Raw genomic sequence first — 20,431 nt, 5'->3', positions numbered from 1 at the left:
CTTCTGAGAAGTCTTGTCTCCAATACTAAACACAACGCTTACTCTTGTGCTCTCTCAAACTCTTCTCTCACGATTTAACTGTTCTGGGTGTGTTTATCTTATTTCCCTTTTGTTAGGTTGTATTAGGTTGAATCCATTGAAAATTATTTACATTTAAACACTTTGATCTTCACATCTTTCAGCATCATGTGGATCTATCTAAAATATTCCTTAAAGCTGGATCTGTGTCGTATTTTATTAATCAACCAGTCTTTTCTCAGCCTGAGAGCTTCGTAGGTGTTAAATACTTATCCAATCAAGTCAAGCATAAAGCAAAGACCAAAGTCTTAGAAATTATGCTTTATGACACATGATTTAAGTGACTTTATGTTTATTATGTTATGAATTTTTATCTGTACATTAAAAGGCATCATTAGATTTATATCTACTGATATATTTATATGAGGATTAGCTTTGTTTCAAAAGAAACAATCAGCGACCTCTCTTGCCACTCAAAAATCAGAATATGTGAGAACCTATAATAGGTACAAAGGGACACATTCTCTGGCCAAAGTGCCAAATCTAGTCATATCACAGAAGCTTGGCTTCTAAGACGTCTATCATCTGAGGCAGGTGAGTCAGGAACCAGCTCTTTAGAGCATGTGGTCTCTTCAATGTGGGCCGATTTTTCCAGAATAGAGATTCTGCTAGCTGTACTGATAACCTATTTTAGTGACTAATTCTCATAGGCCATGAAGAAATTCTTTTGCGTGTCTACACAAATATCTTAGTACAATTTGAGTCCATTTTTTCCTTATTTAGCTCTCTGTAAAGCTATGTCACTATTGATCAACTGCTTCCTCCTCTTCCTTCTCTGCTAGGATTGTGAGAAGGCTGAGGGATCGCCATAGAGTTAACAAGCACCAAGGAACCTGCCTGCACCATCTGTGCTCATTTACTACCTACTTAAAAAAAAAGAAAAATCTTAGTTTAAGAGAAAGAAAATGTGGTAGCGTTTCAAAATGATGGAAGTAAAATATGTATGTAGTGACTAGGTTCAAAATACCAGCCTTAAGAAGAATTGTTATTATAATTAGTGTCAACGGTGATAGACAACCTTTTTGCAACTCTCTCTGAGAAACATTTGTGAAATATGTCCTGAAAACAGTCTGGCTACTGACTAACTGTCAAACACAGACTCAAATACCTGTAGCCCTCAAATACAGATTTCTGCCTTCTGAGTGCTTTTGCTTCCTTTCTGAAACCTGTCAAGCAACCTTGCCACTTATTTCCTTCTTCCCCTCCTCTCCCCCTGACCCAACATGACATATCCTTACAGAACAGTTTAAGACTCGTTCCTCTGTGAGGACTCTTCTCTTCTCTGATCTTTTGTGTTTGTAATCAGACTCTATAAGTGAGCTGTAGGTTTAGTTTGTTTTCCCATTGATTCATATGGTTTAGTCTTCTCTCCCTAGGTATACTGTAAACTTCTTTAGGGCCACAAAACACATTAATTGATTAATAGACCCTGACAAAATTATTCTTCTTTTATGTATTCAGGCAGAACAGAAGAACTTTTGCATCATAAAACATATGCATGTGTGCACACATTTTTACATCAGAAATCACTGGAGATTCAGACCAATATTATGAAAGAAGTCAGACTTCCTCCGATGTATCACTGTTGGCTTCTGGCTCCCCTTAACTTGACATTCTTGAGCTACTCCATTTGTCTGATCCAATTTTGGTAAGCAGCAGAGAAATAATGATGGCCTCCTAGATAGGCCAGAACAAGTTTGTCAAGGCACAATGACAAATGTTGAGTCTTTAACTCCCGCTTCAACCACATATTGAGAATATTTTAAAGCTTACTGCAACCACATATGGAGCATATCTTACTGGATTTTCTCATTATATCGGGGCAGAGTTTTCTTCAGCTGGTTGTACATAACTCCTTGTTTTAACTAACTGCCTCAACCATTATCTATTATAAAAACACATTAAAAAATAGAAACACATTAGATTGAGAATATGAGAAACAAGGACCCCTGATCCAAACTACAGAAAGGAGCTCCATCACTCACAGCATGGTTGTGGACAGGTTACCTAAATTTTCCGATCCTCAGTTTTATCACCTTTAAAATGGGGAGTGTAATAAAACTGCCAGCACAGGATTATATTAGTAAATAATTGAATATATATTAAGAAGTTAGAACAATACCTGGTACTTAGAAGTACTATGTAACTGTTAGCTATTAACTACACTCTAATATTTTAAAACAACTTTAAAAGACTCAGTGCATGCTCTGTGGGATAAAACATGTGGGCTGATGGATTCAAAAGGGGCATAGACAAGGTGAAGTAGAGGCATGCTGTGGAGAGTGCCTTGGTTGCTGAGGGAACCAAAAGACTAGAAATAGAGCTAAAGGTGATTTTTTGAATGCGAAAAGGAGTTTTTAACAAGCAAAGCAGAGGAAAGCAATTCTAGGCAAAGGGGACATTTATGTAATGCAATTATACTAGGAACAATGCACAGAGCACAGACCATCAAGAGGTAGTCTCTGCCCTATGCAGGCTTACGTGTAGGAAAGATGGGACACATAATACACAATCATAGAACTGGAGAGAGTAATACATTTCATGTTAGTATTGAAAAGTAGTAAATAGCCACACAATTATAACTGTTCTTTATTGAATATCACTTGATCCTCATACCAACTTTATATTGGTGGATATTTCTTCCATTTTACAAATAAAGCAATTGAGGTATACAAAGATTGAAAAAAAAAAAATCTACCCAAGGTCACACAACTAGTTAGTGGTAGAATGAGATTTGCAACCTAAATTCACTTATTAAGGTGATAAAATTAACAACAAACTAAGTTTGATTATATTTAACCATATATTAACTGAAGAATAGAATTTATAAGAGGGAAGTTAGGGTTTGAGGGGTGGTGTTAGGCACATGGTTCCCCAAAGTCATATTTTGAAAAAGCGATTCAAACTGAGAATCAGTTGATTTAGAGAGGACTTCTCCTCTTTTCTTTTAAATAAAGTGTCTCTGAAGTGGCTGTTTGATTATACAATAAATAATTACCATAATTACGCCACCCATGAATGTTCACTGAACATCAATTTAACTGACTCCTCCCCGCCCCCCTGAAATGACTTGACACTGAGGAGAACAGTAGATAAGTAGAAGAATATCTATCTATTAACATTTATTGAATAACTCTCTGAAATTGTCCTTAACAGACAGAGCTTATCGAAATAAAACTAAAACCTTGATAAACATTAGTCATGCTAGTATAAATTGTTGGTTTGAAGGTTCTAACTGAATTGTGTGCCTTGTACATCCTTCTGGACAGTCGAGATTAAAAAGGAAACAGCAAGAGCAAGAGAAATCAGGCCGAGAAAATTTGCAAGAACAGGTTTGTTATTTTTCTACCAATCACCTCAGTCCTATCGACCTTTCCTTCAATTTAAGCTCTTCTGGTCTATTCTGCTTTGCTGTTTACTCTCTGTGCTGATGCATTTTCATTTCTGCTCTTTTTATTGACTTTTGGTTCCCATTCCACTCAAGGTCATGGCTCCCTGACTACCTTCTCCCCCACCCTTAACAGGAGGCTGGGTCTTCATGTACAAAACTAAGAGCGCTAACCCAGTTATCCAAATAGTTGAGATAAAAGCATTTATGCATCCGAATCATCCATCTAATTGATTCTTTTTTCCACTTTACTTATCACATCTGTCCTGTGAATACTGTCAGTCACATTCCAGCTGAAGCCATAATTACGCCCATGAATGTTCACTCCATTCAGTCAAACAATCAATTTAACTGACTTTTCCCCCTCGCTGACTTGACTGGTCAGTGGGAGTGACAGATTAGTTGTTTCAGAGTCTTACAGGAACGGCCTTCGAATTTATGTTATAAAAGCATGTCTTAAAGCTAGTTCTGGGAGGTTCTCTGAGGCTTCTTGCATACTGTGCACTTATTAAAGACTCTCTCTGAGTGAGTGGCTGAGCCCCTTTAAAACAATTACAAGCATTTAAAAAGCAATTACCAGAGAATTCCAATGCAAACAAAATATCTATTTTGACTACCATGAACAACTCTGCACATTTTTTCTTTTCCTCTCTCTGTCTCTCTCTGTCACAGATGTAGCTATCCATTTCACAGAAGATTTAATTACAAATTTGTCTTCCTTATCTTCTGGGCCCACACTGTTGCTTGCAAAAAAAACAGAAATAACACAGGTGGTGGTGGCAAAAGAGTTAGAGTCCAGAGAGGTTGAGAATAAAGATTTAAGGTTAGGGAGGACTTTTTTTTTTTTTTTTTTTAATAGTAGTACACACAGCCTTGTAATCATTAACTTAAAAATACGTCATTTACAATTCATCGATAATTAACGTATTCTGAGAGAAAGTCGAATCTTCATAATATCATACACTGTACCACTTGTTGCTTTATAAGGAATATTTTTTAAATGAAGGACATTTTGGATTTAGTTTTTTGTTTGATTTACTCTCTTGTTTTGTTTCTCTTATTGAAGTAAGTTATACCATCACCTTTTGGAGAGAGTATGTATCTCTATAAATACAGGTGTGCAAATATAATATATCTGACATACATGCTGTTTTATTTTACATTCTATGCCTTTGTGGAACACAATCTCAAGACATGGGATTTTATGCATTTGTTAAATTCATGTCAACACTCTTCGAAAATACTCAGTCCTCTGAACCTGTTATGTAGTATAGTAGCCTTTAGCCACATGAAGCTGTCTAGTACTTGAAATGTGACTAGTCTGAATTGGGATGTGTTGCAAGAGTTAGTTAAAAGAAGAAAAAAAGACTGGAAAGCATCTCATTAGTAATTTTTATATAATGATTGCCTGTCGAAATGATATTTTGGATATAGTGGGTTAAACAAAATATATATTAATTTTAATGTCACCTATGCCTTCTTGCTTTGTCTGTGACAAGTAGAAAATTTTCAATTTCCTATGTGGCTGGCATTGTATTTCTATTTGCTAGCACTGCTCTAGATAAGGAAGGGCTGCCTCATGAATCTGTAAAGGCATTGGGAGATGAGATTATTCTATCTGTACAATTTTGTCCTCAGAGGAGATGGAAGTTGGCACTTCTGGGAGGAATGAAACTGATCACTGACTGCATTCTTAATTAGCCTTGGAATTAGAAGGCTTCTTAAGTCTGCAGTGGTGCCCACTGGCTAAATTTTTGGCAGAAAAGTACTGCCATTTCAGCTACAAGGAAAATTTGGTTAGAGGGAGTAGAGGAAGCAAAGAAACAAGAAAGGAGGCCGAAACATGGCTAAAACTTCACCATTAAACATAATAAATAAATAAATAAATAAATAAATAAATAAATAAATTGCCTAGTTTGATATTATTCAAATAGAACAAAGACAGCTAAGTAATTCAAAGAACAAAGACAGCTAAGTAATTCAATAAATTATGTACTTTCTGCTAAAAAGCAATCTGTTTTTCCATTTGTTTTCCTGGTAAGGACCCCCAGAGGCAATTTTATGGTTTAGCTTAACTAGCCTTTTGTGCTTGTAGCATATTTTTTGGAAATTTTGCTTTTCTTTGCCAAGACTTTCCTCCTGTTGATACCTTAATAAATAGAAGGCTTTCTACCACTATTTTTTATTTTTCTTTTTTACCCTACTTGTCAGGGCTAGAACTACACTCTTTGAGACTAAGTTATTCAGCAGTGAATTGCCTCTGTACAATAGCTAATGTCCTAGGAGAGAGTGTTTACCACCCACATGATAAAACAGAAAGTTCTCGTGTAGGAGACCAATGCCATATATAAAAGGAAGTTTACTCTTAAATTCTACGACTATAAGAGAACTTATAGTCGTAGAACTTTATAGTCGCAGAACTTTACTTTAAAATATCCCATCCAAAAATAGGCAGAAAATTAGCATATCCAATCAGTCAAATTGAAAGCCTGGCTCCTGTCTAACAGTCCCTTGTTTGGGGACCACCTTCCATTCTTTTGAAACACATGGGAGCATGGTTGTCATGAAAATGTAATGCTTCTCCTTGAAATGCTAATCTTGTTGCCACTTTATCATCCCAATGAACCTGAACCTTCTAATGGGAATTTTATTAAGATAATGGCATTCTTTGTGGTGTTTGGAAAGATGATCTCTTCTGAAATGGATAAAACTCTAAATCATTCCCAAGCATCATGATACTCTGCTGCAAGTCAGGCAATGACACATGTGGTCAAATAAATGTAGGGAAAAAAATGTCAATAAACAGTTATTGCTGCTTGTGCATGCAGACTGAGTCTGTACTGATACCGATATTTTCTGATCAAATACATTCAATAAACAGTACTTTCACACAATTGTAACACAGAAAGTTTTGTTTTTTGTTTTTTGTTTTGTTTTGTTTTTTAATTTACCTTTACTGGTCTATTGTAAGGGACACAATTTAAGAATAGTCAAAGGGCAGGGATGTATAGGGCAAATATGGGGGGATCGAGAGCTGTAAGTCTCCATGTTCTGTGTACATCACTCTCTCAGTGTTTCAATGTGTTCACCAATCCAGAAGCCCTAGAAGGTAAGTGTAGCACTTTAAAATATATTATATACTTCATCTTAGCAACATTTTTAATCATTTATTTAATCAGAATCACTATCTCTCACATATCCTCACTATCCACAGCTTCAACCTATATCCCATTCTAAGGGGCAGTCAGTATAACCTTGAAGTACCTGAATTTCAGGACCATCCTTGTCCTAACAGAAAGTGCATGCATCTCGCCTTTTGTCTCCTGAAATGCAACTTTTCATATGGAGACTCAGTGCAAGGAGATTATACATTTCCCTCATCTGGATTAGGAGATCATTTTTTTTTTTTATGCCTAGAACCCTGCATGAAGTTATTTTTCCACCTGGCTAACAATTGAACTAAGTTTCTCTTAAAATAGTGACCATCTGACTACATCACCAATACCTAGGACACTTAGAATATAGAAGGTGATTAGTACATTGTTGAACTTTTCACGAATACTGGGCAAATTTGATTTTTGCCTCAGCGGGAAATTCTCCCATGCTTTTATTGTTAGTGCTTTATATTGTGCTTCCAATAAAGCATTCAGTAGAAATGCTTCATATGTGCAAAAAATTTGTGCCAAAGGAACAAATGAATTTGGGGAGTATAGGGAAGAGAGAGAAACTACTTAGTGATTATGAGTTCTTCTAATAAAGCACCTAATGAACATTTAGTCCCAGAGTGAGCATGAAACGGAAGATGTACATTTGTGATTCCTGTAGTTTGCCTCAGTTTGCATTTATTTGCCTTCCAGAATGTGAACATCTTGCTATACAGATTCTACTATTTAAATATCTATTTATTTATCTATCATTTATCTATCATCTAATCTAAGGTAATGACCAATAAGAAACCCATCACAAAAGAAATAATGGTTTAATCCCATACCAAGGAAAAACTGCCTGGCTGTTAAGTATTGAAGAATGCTATTTTGATCCCAATTTGTCGTGTTTTTATTAGAGATTTAAGGGATAATCAAGAGTAATTGAAATGCACAAACTTCTTCTAATTCCTCATAGTAATTAAGAACATGCACTTTCATATCAGATAAATCTGGAATTGACACCTGGTCCTCTCACAGATTAACAGTTAAATTGGAAAGGTTATGTAATGTTTTTAGCCTCCAGTTTTTCTATCTGCGAAATGAGATAGTAATAGGGTTGTTGGGAAATCGATGAAGAATTATATTTGGAGAATGGATCATTCTACATAGCTATGCTAGACATAGTTATGACAATGCATTCAGCTACTAGTATTATTATTCTTCTTTCCAGTTGTTTTGCTATCCTGCTTTTCTGACTTATTATTCTTGAAACCCACCAAGCCATTCTTTCGTTGGTGATCACCTCTCTGGAAAGTCCCATTACCTCACAATGACAGTAATTTTCTCAAGTTTACAGTATAAATAAATGAACTATTCTGAGAGTGTTTAAATTCAAAAAGGGGATTGATTTTTGTAGTTATTAAGCATTTTCAATGTCAAAACAAGTGGCTAAATGTCATATGTATCTCCTTTATGTCATATTCACCATAGTAGCAATTTTTAAATTATTTTAAAATATTCTTTTTCTAAAATTCTGCAAATAAATAAATGAACAAACCCATCATTAGATTTCTCATCTTTTAGTTAACTGGATTATGAAATATGTTTCATTATCACTTTGGAATTTGTACACTATTGATCTGTAGAATCAACACAATAAAAGCCCTAAAATGGACTTAGAAGGAGAAAAATGCTATTTTTTATGTAAACCTCATATTAGTTATTTATGTAGTTCTTCACTGTACTCAGAATAAAGACATTAATTTATTTCTCATACATGAATGGTTAATATTTTTTAAACGTGAAATTTATCACTGGATATAATAGTGTATAAAATGTATTTGTAGATTAACTATATTTGAAAATTCTTAATTATAATTTTAAATTGAGTAAATGGTCATTAAGTTGGGTAATGACCATTTACAGAGCAATTGGTGATTGATACACAGTCATGTGAAGTTGCCATGTCTGATACTACTCTAATAAGACATTTATCTTAGATCTGTGTGTCTAAAATTAATGATTAATTAGTTTAATTTAGTATAATACCTCATGGAAGCCCTGTCCTCTGTTCTTATTTTTTTTTTTTTAAGAGAGCAGCTTTAGCATGGGAAGAACTATTCAAGATTCAGTTTCCTGCAAATTCCCAGTAGCAATCATCTCTTATTTGCAATATTTCTAGTGCACATATTAGTTACTTTCCTATTCCAAAGACATTTTGACATATTAGCATTATCCCTTGCTGAACATGTGAAATTAACATAACTTTTTTCCAATCTCTTTTGGGGAAAAATTATCTTTCATCTAAAGATCAGGCATTTAGTTGAATGCCATTCTACCTTACAGTCCAAAATGAACCCAATTTGAAGGGCAATTTCTTTCTTTATTTGTTAATAACAAAATAACTCATCCAGTTTATGGTCAAATCATTGAAATAAATCTCAGTTATAGTTCTTCCAATTGATTCACATTGATAACATCTCATTTTCAAGAATCACCACTGGTAGAGGGTTTGTCAGATGTTTCCATTTATGCTCATCACCTGTGCAGATGTCCTGATATCAAAAGGGAGAGGTAACTCCTTGGTAGGGGTTTATATGAAGTCATGCTGACCCAGGTGTTCATTAAAAATATGATTTCTTCAGTCCAACACCAGAGGTACTAAATATAAATATTTGAAGATAAGCCAACTAAATCTGCATTTTAAATATTTTAAAAATATTTACTAATATTTAGATAATAGCATTTACTAATCATTTTAAAAATCTTTTTGCTTTTTTTTTCAAAGATTTTATTTATCCATTCATGAGAGACACACAGAGAGAGAGAGAGAGATAGAGAGAGAGGCACAGAGACACAGGCAGAAGGAGAAGCAGGCTTCATGCAAGGAGCCTGACGTGGGACTCCATCCAGGGTCTCCAGGATCATGCCCTGGGCTGAAGTCGGCGCTAAACAGCTGGGCCACCAGGGCTGCCCCCTAATCATTTTCTTATGCACAAAGACATAACTGGTAAAGTCAATGGGTAGATCCTCATATTGACAGATATCCACCCTCAACGATGTTGAACATGAAACTAAGTGACTATCTGTCACTTACATTGGATCATGTATTTTCAGTTCTGGATTATGGGCAACATATACATTTGTTAAATATATATATCTGGGGCAAAACCTTTTTAATCATCAAGGCAAAGTGTCCCGCTCAGTGAAAATAGAAGCAACATTGGAAGCTGAGGAGAATGCGTATTCTAGTAAGTAGAGGGAAAATAATGTTTATAAAGTAAACAAGGCTGTAGACTGAATCACGTTCTGAAAAGTGAGGGGTATGGCAAAGGAAAGCATCAGTGTAATACAGAGAATTTAGGACTTAAGTGGAACCAGCTCCCTGAATGTTAGAGAACTTTAATACAAACAACTGGGAAGTTGGAGAACCCAGGAGAAACAGGCTTCCGCTGAATCATTTTCCTACATAGTACCATTGCTTCAGTAAATGTGCACATGGCTCAAAACATTTACTTTGAAGCTCGATGGAATCAGCCTTGCCTAAACCAGTTGTGGTTCTTGGACCAACAGCATCAGCCTTTCATGGGAATTCGTTCCATATGCAAAATCTCAGATCACATCCCAGACTGACTGATTCAAGTCTGCACATTAACCAGATGCTCACTTGACTCACGTTTCCATAAAAATCTGAGAGGCACAGGCCTGAAAATTTTTCAGTTCAAATATGAAGAAGTGACATCTACCTTCTCCTTGTTTCACTGATGCTTCTCTCTTGCTGGCATGCCCTTCTAATCCTACTTTTTATCCTGGAGCCCACTGTCTTGTATGAAGCTTTCCTCGGGCACCAGATTTCAGGAAATCCTCTCTTCTAGGATTCTATATAAATTTAAATTACGTGCTTCTTCTACATTAATTCTTATTTATGCTTTTTTAATTGAGAAAAAATATGATGTTTATGTATGCCTTCATCATTCAGCAGTGTGCTTGTCTTATTATTTATTTTTTAAGCACTTAGTTACAGTAGAGATGTTCTAGATTTGGGGACTGTGCTCAATGATGCACCAATCATATAACTCTCTGTATAACAAACAAAAGTTTGAAATTTTCTTTTTTTTTTAAGGTTTTATTTATTCATGAGAGACACAGAGAGAGGCAGAGACATAGGCAGAGGGAGAAGCAGGCTCCCTGCGGTGAGCCCAATGTGGGACTCGATCCCTGAACTCTGGGATCATGCCCTGAGCCAAAAGCAGAGCTCAACCACTGAGCCATCCAGGCATCCCAAGTTTGAAATTTTCAAACATGAATGTGCAGAAGTAAGAAGAAAGTCCACTGTAACTGTGTGGTTTGGGCTCAGAATACCTCTTCTAATTTTCTTCTAGTGTGGCTTCCCATTCCAATGGGGAGCAAAAAGCTAAAAACAAACACTTCTCCAACTCTTTTCGGGCTGGTGATCCAAGTTTGGTTCAGATTCTACATCAGATGCAATCACCTGAGATTTGACATTGGAATGGAGATAAGTGGGGTATTGAGCATGTGTTTTATCAATGTGGATTATAGCAAATATGGCATAGGTCTGGAACAAATTCTGTCTCTGAAGCTTGTTGATTTAGCAGAAATGGCTCCTTGATAGTAGAAAATGTGGCACAGTGTGGGACCCTGAAGCTATAATGGCAACATCCTGATTTTTGCACATGAGGTTTCCTGAGTGGAGCACAGTGATTCTGATCTGGAACCAGTTACTGTAGCCAATTTAGCAGCTCGTACTAAGGCAGTCCTTTATTGATGTGTGCAACGAGAGATGTCCCCTGATTTGATAAGCAGCTTCCCAATCACAGCAGGTGAAAGCAACTCCTTTGGAAGCCTGGTTCTGTAGTGTAGATCTGAGAATAGATCCTGGAATCTCATCCTACAGATTTTTATTCAATCATTTTAATAAGTCTATAAAGCCATCTGACATGCTGTAATAGATACTTTTATTAAAATTATCTAAAAAAATAAAAATAAATAAAATTATCTAAAGTGGAGGGGCAACTGGCTGGTTCAGCTGGTATAGCATGGGACTCTTGATCTTGTAATTGTGAATTCAAGTCCCACACCGTATGTAGGGATTACTTAAAAATAAAAAATTTAAAAAAATCTTAAAAAAATATTATCTAAAGTGGAATATGTTCCCTGCAGAACATTGACCAACATGAAACACCAAAGAGAATATATAGAACACATAAAAGGACAGTTTTTAAAGGCTATTTTTTTAAAGTAAATCAAGTAATCCAGCCAAATAGTATGTGACTCTGATAATAGGTCTCTCAGGTGATCTCTTTATTTTTCACTCCCAGTTAATTTCTGCTTTCTTCTCTCTATTCCTCATCTGTTGTCTTGCCATTCAGAGAAAAGGTAAGTGTAGACTATACACTTAGCCATAATAGCTGGGAGGAAATGGTTGTTTGAAATGCAATGTCATATATCTCATTTGCAGTGTTCGATTTCTCATTATGGTGCAATGATATTCATCCAAATCAAACTCAGTCTCCATTTTATCCTCAACTGTACACTCTTTTACTTTTTTTCTTTCCCTATAACAAAAATCCAAACCAAACTAAAATAAAAAACAAAAACAAAAACAAAAAAAAACAGCTAAATTCCTTTTTTTTCCTCATTCCCTTTTCTTGAAAAAATTGCATTTAAAAAAATTACTGAATTTACATAAAACAAAATAAAGCAACACAGTTTACTTATTTCTACCACCTTTCACTTCTCACTGCTTACAAACACCAATCTGTTCTCTATATTGATGAGCTTGTTTTTGGGTTTTGAGTTTTGGGGTTTTTTTAGGTTCCATATATAAAAGAAATCATATGGCTGACTTGTTCCACCTAGCATAATCCTTTGATGTCGTCGAGGTCCAGCTGTGTTGTCACAAATGGCAATACTGAGTTCTTTTTCATGAATGAATAATATTCCATTATGATTTATTCATTCATCCATTGATGGACACTTAGGTTGTTTCTATAACTTGGCTATTATAAGTAATGTTGCAATGAACAGGGGAGTGCATATATCTTTTTGAGTGAGGGTTTTATTTCCTTTGGATAAATACCTAGAAGTGGAATTGCTAAGTCATATGGTAGTTTTATTTTTAATTTTTTAAGGAACCTCCATTCCCTTTTCCATAATAGTTGCACCAATTTACATGCAGAAAGGTTCTCTTTTGTCCCATCCTTGCTAACATTTGTCAGTTCTTTTTTTTTTTTTTTTTTTTTTTTTTATAATATCCACTCTAATAGATGTCCTGTGACACCTCTTGGTGGTCTTGATTTGCATTAACCCAAAGATTCATGATGTTGAACATCTTTTCATGTACATGTTGTTGGCCATCTGTATGTATTCTTTGGAAAAGTGTCTTTTTAAATCTTTAACCTATTTTTCAATCAGATTGGGTATTTGGGATTAAGTTGTATGAACTCTTTATATATTTTGGATATTAGATCCTTAACAGATATGTGATTCACAATTATTTTCTCCCATTCAGGAGGTTTCCTTTTTATTTTGTTGATGATTTCCTTTCTGTGCAGAAGTTTTTTGTTTGATGTAGTCCCACTGATTTATTTTTGCTTTGCTATTTCTGCTCTTGGTAGCATATTAAAAAAAAAATGATCACCAAGGCCTATGTCATGGAGCATAGTGCCTTGTTTTCTTTTAGAAGTTTTATGGTTTTAGTGCTTACATTCAAATCTTTAATCCATTGTTAGTTAATTTTTGTGTATGGTACACTATATACCATACATGGTCTACTTTCATTCTTTTGCATATGGCTGTCCAATTTCTCCAATACTATTTACTGAAGAGACTGTCCTTTTCCCTTCGTCATAAATTAATTGACCATATATATGTAGGTTTATTTCTGGGCTCTCTATTCTATCCCATCGACCTATGTGTTTGTTTTTATGACAATACCATGCTGTTTTAATGACTATAGTTTTGTTATAATGTGAAATCATGGAGTAACTTTGTTCTTTCACAAGATTGCTTTAAAGTGTTTGGCATCTTTTGTAGTTCTATAAAAATTTTAAGATTACTTGTTCTATTTCTGTGAAAAATACCATTGGAATTTTGATAGAAATAGCTTTGAATCTGTTTATTGCTTCATGTTATATGGACATTTTAACAATATTAATTCCATGAGCATGAAATAGCTTTTCATTTATTTGTGTACTCTTCAATTTCTTTCATCAATGTCTTAGAGTTTTCAGAGTATAAGCCTTTCTTCTCTTTGGTTAAATTTATTCCTAGGTGTTTTATTCTTTTTATTCAATTGTAAGTAAGATTGCTTTCTAAATTTCTCTTTCTGACAGTTTACTATTAGTATAAAGAGACAGAGCAGATATTTGTGTATTGATTTTGTAAAATATATAATGTAAAAAAACATATTTATGTACATTTGTATTTTTAGCATTCAGCTGTGTGCTTGTCTTATAATTGGTAATTTGTAGAATTTTATGGATTATAAAAATCCAAATGGTCAAGTGATTTGGTCAAAAAATAGCAAATTGTCATAAAGGCAGGATTATGATGACAAATAAAGAGATATATGTAAATAATAACTTAATCAACATTAATTATTGGCAAAATTATATCATGATAATGATGATTGTTTTGTTTTCATTTCCAGTGACATAGCTGTTAATTGTTAGGCATTTTAAGCTGGTATGTGGACCAAAAGAAGAATTCCAAATAATTAAGCTAAATTTCAATATTTTCAGTCTTTATTTTGTATATTCAAAGTAAAAAGGAAATTATACTTTAAAATAAACAAATAAAGTCATTATGTCTGAAGTGGAAATAACTTGCATTTATTTAAATATATATATATTTCCTTTCTTTTCTCCCTAGGTCTCCTATGTGACTCTCACTGTAGTTAATATCTCTTTCCTGAAAATGCATAGCTAAAAGACTTTAAATTTTTTAGTAACTGAAAACTTGGAGATGAAATAACTTACGTATCTAGTTACAAATTTTATTTTAAATAACAATAACATGTGAGCTTATGCACAGAGTATTATAAAATGTCAAATTCCCTCTTGAGAATTCTTTCTCAGGAAAGTAATTATATTAAAGTAAAATAGTCATTTAAAAGGACCAGCCACTGGATTAAAAGTCACTTTTATTGTTGTTTTCTTTGTTTTAGTCTCTATAACAAAAAAGTATTTCTTTTTTAATAAAATATTTTAAATGGAATGTAAGAAAAAGTATTATCTAAAAACCAGGAAATATTCATTAGACTACACAATGTATAATAAAGACATAGCTTTGAGCTATGGCTACATAGTCTATGAATGAGATTATTTTGCCTCTTTAATGGCAAACTCAGTCAGATAAATGTCAAATTAGTAGTCATGTTGTCAAATCATGTTAAATCTAACCAGTTTAACTGACTTATTTTTACTTTATTTGGGTAGACACTATTTTCACCTTAGTTTTTAAAAATATTTAAATGCACAGGGTGAAAAAAAAAGGTACCAAAGGACTTGTATAAACACCATTCTCTCATCTTACTTTTCCCACCAACCTCTACCCCATCATTCTGTTTTAATCTTTGGTGGTTATTGCAATAATTTTATAGTGTTAACCTTACACTACTATTTCCTATTTTAGATCAAAGTCTCCTGCTACATAAGGTGATAATTTAACTTATAATGTCTCACCTTCAGTTTGCTCCCTCCTATTCCTCATTTGTACAGTTTGTCTAAGGTCTTATATAATTAAACCTCTACTCTGTGTTTCATTTACTTTCAGTATTATCACTTGGCTTCCTACTATGTCAGACGGAAATATTAGCACCCTTACATTTCCTCATTCCTCTCATTTGCTAGGTTTTTTTTTTTCTTCAGATTTATTTATGTATTTGAGAAAGAGAAGGGAGAGAGCATGAGTGAGTGCAGGGGAATGTGGGAGAGAGAGTTTTAATGGTACAGGACTCAGTCTCAAGATCCTGAGACCATGACCTGAGCTGAAACTAGGAGTCACATGCTTAGCTGACTTCACCAGCCAGGCACCCCTTCATTTGCTGGTTTTTATGAGATGGACCTGCTCTTTTTCATTTTCAAAATGTGTGTATATTTGTGTGTATTAAATTTGTTTTGCCATGTCTGTTTCTTTTGGTCAGACCTTTAGAGTTTAATCTATTTTGTTAGTATTTACGAGAACTAGATTCTGGATTTGTTTGACCTTTTGTATTGGGTCTTCGTTGGTTTTTGTAGCAGTCTTTCCTTCGATGATAGTAACTTGGATTTTTTTTTTAAGTTGTATTCTAGTTACAATAAAATCTTTCCTTCTTTCCAGGTCAATTGTTTTATTTCTTTGGTTGGTTTATATAGGTCTTTTCTCACTTATTCTGCTGGTGATCCATTGATATCATTCATATATAAGAACAGAAATCATGTTATCAATGCTAATATTCTCCTACCACCAGCCCTGATGTGGGGTATCTGGATCTGTGCTCTTGTTAAATCTCTCCTCTGATTAAGAAGATGAGGAAATGCCATATTCATGGGCAGAGTTTGATAAGCAGTATGAATTCAGCAGATGGAGAACTAGCCATTGCACTACTTTCTTCCAAAATGCTAGAGTAAAGAGAGTTTTATTTTTTGGTGTCTATGCTAACAGTAGGAACCCTAGTTCTCCATGGTTAGCTAAATATTTTTAGTTTAATGTCTCTGATTTTTGCTTAGGAGTAAGCACCAGGATGCTGGTAGCTGTTAGTAGAATTATCAGGGGGCTGGGGAGAGATGGTGAAAGGTAGGAGAAGAAAGTCCTAGGGCAGCTTTCCAGTGAAACTTCCTACGTCCAGCCCCTTTCTCACTCTATCACCTTGCACTGTGGACACCAACACTGAAGTCTTTCAAAGTTCATTAGTTAGAACCACCCCCCCCAAACATTATTCTAGCTGGCATATCATTGATCTTATTCTATTTTTACATTTGTTATCAGGCTTCCGTCAACATTTTGCCTTTTTGAGTGTGTCAGATATATTCATGGGCCTTTCTTGTTCTTTTTGCTGATGGCTATGGGATTATTTTGTTTGTTCTCTTCCCATTTGCTATTATATGTCAAGAATTATGTTCAAGTTTATAGTGTAAAATGATCTTTAATGTAGAATGCTGGTAAGAATCTAAAAAAGATCTAGAATTCCATGGAAAAACTCTTCCATATCTTTAATATATTATGCCATAGCTAACAACAGCAATACAATAATTTCCAGATACAAAAACTTAGGTAAGTATGTATTTCTCCGAGTTGGGCTGAGTGCCTTTCCTTCTGTTTCTCCAGGGTGATTCTTTGTATGAGTTTCATGTGCTTATTATGCTGATAAAAATGCAAGTGTTTAAAGAACATGTAAAAATATGCCCAGCCGCATCTTAGGGACACATACTTAAGCATTCTACAATTAGAAAATATAAAATATAGTAACATAACACTGTCTTGCACATGTTTAGCATGCCAAAGGATTATATGTTTCATGCCTAAGGTTATTTAATGTTGACAACACCCCAACTCGTATGTGGTAGGTAGGATATATGACCTCTTTTTACAAATGAGAAACTGAGACCCAGGCTTATTAAGTAATTGTATCTGTTAAGCCTCAGATAGTAGGGATTCCTCAATTCCACAGCTTTGGCAGCTTTGGAAAAAAAAGGCTCTGAGGTTGGAGGTGACTCTTAGAAGTTTCTGAGACAAGCTGAAAGAATAGAAGTGGGGCAGTGGGAGTGTGGCTATGGCCACCATTCTAACCAACTCCCAGAATGAGAAGCATGTTTTCATCCAAGTTCACAAGTATTTCATGCAGCTGATAACTCGTGGCCTGAACAGGCAAACCCACTTTAGACATAGTAAAACAGGGCCTGCAAGATTTCTGAGCAGAGCAACAGACTGGAGAGACTGACCAGACCACCCTGACTTCTCTGAATATAGGGAATGACTCAATCACAAAGATCAATCTAGAAACAAACTACAACAAACTATTCTGAACACACTGACTGTCCAATCTGCATCCACACCTAGCACCTAGCACTTTAGATACTTCCTGTCTTGACTAAAAGCCTAGGCTTCCAAACAATAGCTACAAAAAAATGTAGTCTGACGTGATACCACTTGTCTTATGTAGAAGATGATTCTCTCTTCTGCTGTATAATATAAGTAGGCTCATCTGGGCAGTTTTTATGTACTCACTTTAGCCAGCATCCAGTGATCATTTGAAAAGAACAACTACAAATGTATAGTCTCATGACAGATGACAACAGATCATTATATTATTTTTAAATATGTATGCATTTATGAAAATTAATTTACTTATCTGAAATTAATCTTAAATTTTGTAAAATATATTACTTGTCATATTTTGAAGTTAATTATCTACATAATTCCTGTAAGAATTTTATTAATTTTAACTGAATTACAAGAACAGATATTTTTCTAACAGAATCTGCTTATGCCCTTTAAAACATGTATTTAATCATGTATTGCTCTCTCAGACTTTCATTATTTCATATTGAGAGAAAGTAATAAGTTACATTTGAAATATGGAATACAACTGAGCAGTAAAGAGGAATGAACCACTGATACACACAGAAACTTGGATGGATCTCAAGTGCATTAGGCTCAGGGAAATAAAAACAAATCCAAAAGGTCACATAAGGCATAATATCATTTACATTATATTGAAATGGCAAAATTATAAGGATAAAAAATGAATTAGCAGTATCCAGGTGTTAGGAATAATGGCAAAGGTGAGTAGTATTATAAACCTTACTACAAGGGAGGCTTATAGTGATACACTATAGTGTATGTATAGTGATGTATGTATAGTGTATGTATAGTGATGATTGATTTTGTGTCTTGACTGTTTTGGTGGCTATAGGAATCTACAAGTGATCAAATGACATAGAACTTTACATACATATTGTACCAATATCACTCTCTTGCATTATAATTATGCAAGAAGTCGGTATTGGAGGGAAGTAGATTAAGAGCACACAGGACTTGGGACACCAGGGTGGCTCAGGGGTTGAGCATCTGCCTTAGGCTCAAGGCATGATCCTAGGTCCTGGGATAGAGTCCTACAAATCTATAATTACTCAAATAAAAGATGTTTAAAAATAAAAATTAAAAGATAACTAAAGTAAATATTTAAATAGAAAAATGTATTATGTTTGGAAAGAAGAGATTTGCTAGTATTATGTATATTTGTTTGGTATAACTGCTATAGAGGGAGCATAGTCTACCGCTTAAACATGAATTCTTGAGGTAGATCACTTATGAACTTCATGACTTTGGGAAAGTTACTTAACCTCTCTGTCTCTTAGTTTCCTCATTTATAGGATTTACATAATATTAGTACCTACCTGATTGGGTTGATGTGAGGATTACAAGTGCTTCAATTTGCAAAGCATTTAAACAGTGCAGAGAACACCATCAGGGGCTTATAAGGTAAATAAAAATACAGACAGTAGTATCATTACCATAAGGGCTTAAGTAATTTGTATAATGAATATGTACTATCTATTATAATGTAGACCATATTCTAGGTGCTGTAGATAGAACCACTAAAATCAATCAATCAATCAATCAATCACACATGTGATTTCATCCTGGAGTTCACACTCTAGAAGAAAAGAAGAAAATAATAGGTGATATAAAGGCAACTAAAGCCAAAAATAGAAGAGGAAATACAAAAGAAACCCAGCCCAAGGTTAGAGAGTTTGGATGCAGTGATCAGGGAGGTGTCCTCTAAGGAAGAAGAAATGAAGGGAAAGTGAAGAAGGCAGGAATATGTTTGATGTGTCCTGGGAATTCCATAGAGTGCAGTGCAGCTGACAAGGTATAAAGGAGGATGAAATAATAATAAAAGAGAGGTGGTAAGCACCAAACCATTGAGATTTTATAGGCCATGGTGTAGACCTTGGATTTTATTCTGAAATAGGGCGTCATTGGAGCATCTTGAGCAGGGGAAGTGAAATGACTTCATTTGCATTTTGAAATAAATATACTATGCACCTTATTATCAACAGATTATAAGGTCATGAGAGCATAAGAAGGCAAATGTATTAGTTTTCTGTTTCCACTGTATAAATTGCCAAAAGTTGGCATCTAAAAATAACAAAAATTAATTCCCTCACAATTCTAGAGACCAGAAGTTCAAACTCAGTTTTATGGCGCTGATGTCATGAGATCACTGGCATTCCTTGGCTTGTGACCTGTTTCCTCCCATCAATCCCAACTGTTGCTTCCATTGTTTTCTACTTCCTTCTTTGACTTTCCTGCTTCCCTCTTACAAGAGACCTTGTGATTACAGTTAGGTTTCAACTGGGTGATTCAAGATACTCTCCTTATCTCAAGATCCTTAATTCAATAACATCTGCAAAGTCCCTTTGGGCATATAAAGCAACATTCACATGTTCTAGGAATTAGAACATGGATAATTTGGCACTATTACTCAGACTACCACAATAAAATTCTTAGAAAGCTATTGCAGAAGCCAAAGTTAAATCTACATTTGTAGGTTGTTTGGATTAGAAGAAAGTAGAGGAGGTGAGGACATATTCCAGAAAAATTATCTTTGGAATATGGAGTAGATTTGTTGGGCATTGGATATAGATATCTGATGTAGAGTGTACAGGGGAATCAGGATGTCAAAGTTATTAACCTGAGCAAATGAGTGATTGTAGATGCTATTGAATGAGAGGGGTGTAATAATCTCTGAAATTATCAGAATAATCAAAAATGTTGATGCAAATAGTGGTAGAGGAAAAAATCATCAAGT

General features: G+C 34.7%; 1 long non-coding RNA gene across 2 annotated transcripts in view; it reads left to right on the top strand.

Annotated features, from left to right (window-relative positions):
- The first annotated feature begins 3,340 nt into the window (after positions 1–3,340).
- LOC140596345 (uncharacterized) overlaps positions 3,341–20,431 on the top strand; it is a 91,153-nt gene continuing 74,062 nt past the window's right edge. For both annotated transcript variants that reach the window (XR_011998374.1, XR_011998373.1), the window contains exon 1: positions 3,341–3,410. This is a non-coding gene — a long non-coding RNA (uncharacterized lncRNA). The remainder of the gene's footprint in view (positions 3,411–20,431) is intronic.

This window comes from Vulpes vulpes, unplaced genomic scaffold (assembly GCF_048418805.1).
Source record: "Vulpes vulpes isolate BD-2025 unplaced genomic scaffold, VulVul3 Bu000000627, whole genome shotgun sequence".
Lineage (NCBI taxonomy): Eukaryota > Metazoa > Chordata > Mammalia > Carnivora > Canidae > Vulpes > Vulpes vulpes.
This window is presented reverse-complemented; position numbering and strand designations above follow the sequence as displayed.